The sequence below is a fragment of the Benincasa hispida genome, chromosome 1 (genome assembly GCF_009727055.1).
Source record: "Benincasa hispida cultivar B227 chromosome 1, ASM972705v1, whole genome shotgun sequence".
Lineage (NCBI taxonomy): Eukaryota > Viridiplantae > Streptophyta > Magnoliopsida > Cucurbitales > Cucurbitaceae > Benincasa > Benincasa hispida.
Window position 1 is genome coordinate 38,124,039 of NC_052349.1, and position 7,889 is coordinate 38,131,927.

The window sequence follows — 7,889 nt, forward strand, 5'->3', positions numbered from 1 at the left end:
TCACTGAGACTCACCTCTCGGCTTGTCTCTTTTCTTCTTGGATCTTCTTCGATCACACTCAAATCAGCCTCTCTCTCAATAGCCTCGTATCAATTTATCCCGTATCAAGTATATCTTTCAGTGATTCTCTTGAAGGTATTTATAGATGAATGATTCTGAATCTCTACATGTGTCCATTTATTGTATGACATTCATTTAGTCTTATCGGAGAATGGTGGGGATAAATAAATATTCCTTCTATTATGCAATTAATCTGTTGAAAAATGCACAACAGTTAGTTGTACACATGTCAAAATCCTCCGTGATTGTGTTGCTCATTTGCATCTTTCGATCATTTGTCCGCATGCAGTGTGCTTTTTATACCGCATGCGGTTGAAGTTCAGCTCTGGATCGTTGTCGCATGCGTCGTCATTGTGTTGATCATCTATTCATTCCTGAAATGATGGGCGTAATGTGACGTAGATGTGTTAATCTGTTTCTCTTGAGCCATGAGTGCATACAGTGACTTGATTTCTTGCAAAAACAAACTTGAAATATTCTTTTCTACATCGCAATGGTGTTAGTGGTGTATTGACGACAATTTATAATTATTATATTTCTTAGCCATTTCCATACAATTGACGCAACTTTCCTCTTTTTGGCCGCAATATCTAAATAAAGTAGTATAAATAACTTGTATTTCTACAAGTTATCAAAGCTCCAAGAATCAGTGGAGAAATGAGGAAAAGACAGAGGGGTCGAGCTGTCGAGTAAGTGATGCCAGTCTTGATATTTTAATTTTCCGGCAGCCAAACCGAGAGTTATGAACTAAGATTTTGAGGTAAGCTTCTTGAGATATTTTAGAGCATATTTGTAGGAAGAAAGTATTCTCGAGATAAACCTAGAACTATGAGTAATCTGAGGTTAATTTTGAATTTGGATAATAGGGTTAAAAAGGGAAATCAAGGAAAACTAAGGAACTTTGGAAAGGAAAGTTCCTAACCAACAAGTTGAGTGGTTATTGTGTTGTTGTATTGTTGATGTAATTTCTAATTATATAGGATAAATATATAGGGATAATGTTAAATTGGCATGATTAGGGATATGTGTTATTCTTGTTACTATGCTTGTTAAGATATTGTTTGTATGTTTGTTGGAAACTCGGAATTGTACTGGGGATATATAGCTAGAATGCTTGAAAAGGTACTTGGCAGGAAAATATAGTCGGCTTCGGTAGCGAGAAAAAACATAGTCGGCTTCAGTCGGCGGAAAAATTATAGTCGGGTGACGACCGGGGGAATATAGTCAAGTTACCTAAAGCATATAGCTAGGGAAAATAGTCGTGTGCACTTTGGCGGAGATAATAAGGTACAGGGAAAGTTTCCATAGGAATTGTTGTTGTGTTAGTATACGTGTGAAAGTGCGGAGAAAAGATGTGATGATCATATTAGGGATAACCCGCAATAAAGCTGGGGATGATCATATTATGTAATACACAGCACAGTGGGGTTGATTTTTTTAACCAGCGAATGAGCTAGGATAATCTAGCGGTTGGCTGAAGAAATAATTGTGAACTTGTGGTAATGTTCTGGTTGACTATGCATTGATTTCCAAAAAGTATATTTCTATAATCAAAGTTATTTGTTTATCTAAAGCAGCATTCACTGGGCTTTATAGCTCATGTTTTCCAATGTTTATTATTTTTTACCCCCCCCCGCCACCCCCCCCCCCCCCAGGTAGCGGAAAGTGAGAGTTCCAGGGTGCTGCTAAGTCAAGGTCTTGCCATATGCCACAGTTACACTTCAGAGGGTTTTAAAGAGTTATTGATTGTAAACTTTGTTGTTAAATCTTGGAGTTGTATAAACATTACATTGTTGTAATATAAATGGACCTACTTATTCAGTTTTTTGTTTGCCTCCCTTGACTTAATCCAGTTGGTTGTTGAATTTGTTCATTGTATCAAGTTATCTATCTAGTTAGGCAGTAAGTGTCAAAAAAGGGTGATAACTGCTACAGTCATGCCCTTTCTCAGACTCAGAGAGTGATCTGGGTGCGGTGTACACACAACGCATATTCACCATCGCATTCTAATAATATCTCATTGCATTAACCACGCATAAGTGTCTACCTTCGTTTTGGCTTACTCCCACGGTGTTATGCGAACATCCAACTACGAGCAGGTTCCTTTCACGACTTAACTCTTATCATGTGGGATTTTCCCTTTACGCTGACAATTTTTTTTTTTTTTTTAAGATGAACGCATATGCTTGATTGCATCTATTTAGACCCTTTCCACCCCCAAATTTGGAGGGTCGCAAGGTCCTCATTGAGTCGTTTTGGACAAAAAAGACAAAGTTGAAACTATTGCGATGAATTGTCTAAATGTTAGGCCGAAAATGAGATATATAAAGAAATTACGCTAAGGTTACGCATAATACTCATCATAGCAGCGCAAATAAATGGCGCAAAAGAAAAAAAGGAAATACCGGATTGAATTGACAAAGGATGACATAAATAAAGAGGCCAAGAAATAAGGAAAGATAGTCATTCAATATATACAAATTGACCAAGTACAAAAAAATTGTAATGATCGCAAACATAAAAATTTCAAAAAATATAATTGAAGAAAGAAAATACAAAGGTAGGGAAGAAGGTGGTACACCCCCAAATTTAAACTTGAGGCGGGGGCTCATTGTGGGGAGAATGTTGCGGATGAGCTCCAGGCGGTGCTTCTTAAAAGAAAAGAGGTTGTTGCAGATGTTGAGGAACCACGGGACCATGTAAGTATGTGGTCAAAAAGTTGAAGTACTGTGGTTGCGTTCTGCTAACTGCCTCTAATTCAGGCGAAGAGTAAAGATATTGTATTGAATGTTGATCATCGCCTGGTGCAGCTCTCGTTACTTTCTCGAAACTCTATCAAGGTTTGGTGGAATGAAGAGAGTTTGAGGGATAAGAAAACCCACATATCCTCAAGGGAAACAACGATGGATGCAGGGGGGGTGGCGCCGTCGATGTCTCACCTGCATCGGTTTGGGGCTGAGCGGAAGGGCCTGCTCCCAAACTGTGTTGGTCATCAACATGCGGTGATGATCGAGGGGAAAGGTGGGGTGGAGATGGATGGCTAATGGATGCTGCTGAGGATGGAGGGTTGGAGTCGGGAGCAAGGAGAAGGTTAGTAAAATGATCTGGAAGAGGGGAAAGGGGTTCAGTGGTGGGGCTTGGTGGTCGGATGACTAAAGGTAAGGGATCCTCCAAGGGTAAATTGGTTGGCTGATGTGATGCACTGCCTTAGATTATTTCCTTGCTTTTGTCATTGCGTCACTGTCTTTTGGGTCTGGGTGGTTGCGGCACATTCAGATCGATAAGGGGCCGCTTTGGTGGAGGCTCAGGTTAATGCAGCGAATGTCTCTTATACACATCTAGATGTGTATAAGAGACAGGGCCTACATCGATCGGAATGCCGCGCACAATGCAATATGCGGCCATGACTCGATCCCTTGAAATTGTTTTATCATGAAAGGTTGGGATGAGTCATCTCTTCACGTGTCTCTTATACACATCTAGATGTGTATAAGAGACAGCATTAATGCAGCGAATCCTTGAGGACTCTCAGGATTTTTGTGCTGATGAGGCCATGGACTTTTGTCATCGACTCTTCTTCAATGCCAGAGCCCACAGATAGGCATAGACTGGAGATAGTCCACGGAAAGAAGTATTGGCCTCTGATGCGGCCTACAAAATCTCTAATTTGCCTTGCAAGAAGTCTGCTCACATCGATCAGAATGCCGCACACAATGCAATATGCGGCCATGACTCTATCCCTTGAAATTGTTTTATCATGAAAGGTTGGGATGAGTCGTCGCTTCACCAAATAGACCCAAAGTCGTGCTTCTAGCAGCAGATGGTTGGAAGCGAGGGTCGTAATGCAAGTCAAAGACACCATCCAATTGGTGCCTGGTTGCACCAGTATTTTCAATGCGTCTTCCATGTGTTCTTCAATAGGATCCATCAATCATTTTGTTGCCCAGTGCTTCCAGGAAATTCTTTAATTGATAGAGCTAATTGATGTCCTCGATGCTAAATGGCACTATCCTCCTGTCAACGACCACCGTATCTTTGGCGTCATAGAGCCGGTCGTGATAGAAGGCCCACACTACCGTAGGGATGACTATGGATGGGCATTGGCAGAAAGTTTCCCATCCATGTTGCACTGATGACAAGGTCTGGTAGTGGGGCCGGAGCAGGGAAGAAACCCATTTCCATTAATAAATCATTATTTTCTTTCTGGACCTTTGAGCACCTCCTGGCTGACGAAGACTCGCTGCCTTCCACCTTCTTTTTTCCTTTTTCTTGAGCGGACGCAAGGTGGGACTTTTGTCATTGAATGCATTCCCGCTCCTTGCCTTGATCTTGTTTTTCCCTTTCCCATTCTTCTCTCTCTTTTCTTTTTAACTCAATGTTGCGCTGAACTTTGGCTTTGCGGCGCAACTCCTTTTTCTCCATCTCCTTCCTCTCCACTTCCTCTTCTTCTTGCATTTCTTTTTCAAATTTCTTGGAGGCGAGTGCAATGCACTACTCATCCTCGAGCCTTCTCTTCTCTTCCTCTTCTGACCTTGCGTTGGCAAGGCGAACCTTCTCGTCATGTAATCGTCTAGCCAAATCGGCTGAGGTGATGATTTGGTGCGCCTTTGCCATCTTTTCTTCCTTCTTCTTCAATTTCCTCCTTCGTTCCTCTCTCTCCTTCTCTATGCACTCATTTATTGTTGGGTCTTCTATGGACCCTTTCGACGCATTCCCCTTGCGATGCCGCATAAGTGGAGAGATGTTAGGATCTTCTTTATCATCCGAACCTTGGAGTTGAGCCTCCGTCACAACTAATCTTCAATGCGACCATGAGGTTTGTTGCTGTGATGATGGTTCAAGTTGAGCTCACATCCCTCTTCCACCCTTGCGGTGGTGGATTCTCCTTCGAAATCCGGGCTTTCTGCCCTTTGTCTCGGCGGGTAGATGGAGATGTAGACGCTGAAGGTTTTCGCCTGGGTTTTCCGGCGAGGTGACAACTGGTAGCGAGAAAGGCCACCTCTTGCGTGGAGACGGGGGCTTTGGATGGGGATGATGGTTGGGAAGAAGAATGCAACGATTGTCTGACCATGGGTTCAGGTGAAGGGAGAAAAAGAGAGTGGTGCTTTTTGGGTAAGGAAGAACGAACGATAGGGTTTAAGTATGCAGAGGTTTTTGGGGAGGTTTGCGTGAAAAAATGCGGATGTACTCTCGTTGATGAGGCTAAGAGGGGATTTTATAGGTTGGGCCTTGAAAGGCCTAACGCATACTGATAGTGCGCTCGGCAGGCTTTAGTAATCCAAAAAGCCTGTCACGCCCTTCTCCATTATGACCTAACAGACAAAGACGTCCTTTCGTCTACTACGCAATAATGAACCTCGGGAGTTTAAACGTTCGTACGTTTACCTTCTCCGCAAATTTTATTTTATTTTATTTTTTTATTAATTGGAGGATGGGTGCAATGCATACCTATCATCACAATGCCTACCCATCATCACATTGTATAACTAACATCGCAATGCTTATCCCAAAACCATAATGATAAGTCATTACGATGTTCACACGAATCATTCATTCAATTCAATATAATCAACGCAAATAGAGTGAAAGGGAAACTAATTTACCAAAGCAGTAAAGATAGTAACAAAGTAGTAAAGATAGTTTATATGGATGCGACATAAAAAAAAGATTTTCAATGTTATTGCAAGCGTATCCCCGCAGGCGATCAGACTTGCCTGCCCAATTTCATCGCTTGACATTGTTCTTTTCCACTAGGTCCAAGTGCTTCTGAGTTGCTGGGCAGTGTACTAGGTGTTCTACTTTTTAATTCGGTCGCAAGTTGCCCAACCTTTACCTCCAAATTCCTAATGGAAGATGCTTGTGATTGCATGAATGCATCATTCTTCTGTATGTATTCCTTAAGTAGTGATTCTAAGTACGATGAATTTTGTGCAGTGTTGGATGAAGAAGGTTGGTTGTAAGGTTGTCTGTTCTGATAATTATTTTGACCTTGACCTTGGTGATGAAAACCTGGGGGATTTCCTCTATTCTCTGAATAATTGGTCTACAGATTCCTCTGGCCTCTCTGATCAGTGTTTCCTCCCCAACTGAGGTTGGGATGATTCCTCCAATCGGGGTTGTATGTGTTGCTGAAGGGGTTATTTTGGATCGAGTATACGGATTGTTGGTTGGACGAGCAGGCTTCCACTGAATGAGCCTCTTACTGCTGCTGGCACTTGCGTCAGCAAACTGGCTTGCACTGCATTCTGAGAGAGAGCTCCTTAATTTATGGCCATGGTTTGTAGGAGCAAGATGACTGCGGCCATCTGGGCGGCCAACGTGGTCGTTGTATCCACTGGTACAATGGCTCTGTCTGTTTTCCTTCGTTCTGTACCTCTGCCTCCGTATCCGTCATCAACCCAATCATCTGTATTTCGTGATATGCGATCTAGGATGACTTTAGCTTCAGTATAAGTTTTGTCCATAAACCCTCCTGCTGCTAAGGCATTTGTGACTGCTTGCGTCGCTTTATCCAGGCCATTATAGAAAGTTTCCATAAGGACGTAATCAGGAATCCCAATATGCGGACAGTTCTTCACCCAACGTCGAAAGCGCACCTATACGGTGCTCAGAGTTTCATTTTCTACTTGTTCAAAATTTAGTGTTTCCCATCGTCTTCTTGCGTTAACGGCGGGAGGGAAGAACTTTTTCATAAACCTTTCCACCAACTGGTGCTAGGAGTTAATCTCATTTGGCTCCAAAGAATGGGCCCACTTCTTAGCTTCATCTCTGAGTGTGTAAGGAAATAGATAGAGTCTGATGCCTTCAGGTGTCATGCCAGGAATGGAGAAAGTATTGCACATCTCGACAAAACTGGTGAGGTGTGCATGCGGGTCTTCTCCTTGCAAGCCTCCAAATTGACCCATGTTTTGTATCATCTAGAGCATAACAGGTTTAATTTCAAACCTGATATTTTCTTCCACTATTGGTCTTGTGATACTCGGCGAAAAATCATATAAATTTGGTGTCACATAATTCCTCATAGAAATATTGCGATCAGTAGCCAAGAAGACTCGGTCTTGCAACGGCCGATTCATTCCTTGATTTACTTCGGGCCTTTCATTGTTGTTGTTCGCCATATCTTTGCGACGTCTATTACGATTTTGGCATGCTCTCCTGCGAAAGGTTCTCTCAATTTATGGGTGTTGAATTTTGGATCCGTTCCAGTATTCATGCACTGTTAGCTGCTCTTTTCTTAAGCACACCGTACTCCAGAAATCTGTTCTGTACAATATCACAAAAATATCAGCACTAAAGTCACCAATCCCCAGCAATGACGCCAAAAACTTGTTGCGTCAAAAACTTGTTGTTTGTAGTACGGCGGATGTAATACCATCGCAAGGTTTGATGATATGCTATATATTATGCGATGTCTTAATCACGCTGCCAGATAATATATGCAATGCTACAAAATTCACTATAGAATGTGTTCATATAGTTTATGTGTGTCACAAGTTTTCTTGCGTTGAAACCAAGTATAATTCCACCGCAAGTTTCTCAGAGTGATCCGAGGTCGAACATGGGGATTGTGATGCTAATGCGACAATGATGTGATATATGCGAATGTAATCAAATTAATATTGTGAGGTGCTGAAAAATAAAATGCGATGTAAAGAGTAAAATGCGATGATAAATGAATAAACATGTAAATAGTAAGATGTGATGGTAAATGAATAAATAGGTAAATTGTAATAGTTAAGCAATCGTGTAGGAGTTTATGGGCGATCGTGTAGTGAAGAAAGAGAGCTTTCGAGAGGCCATCGCAGCGTGCCGCTCATCGTGTACTTTCA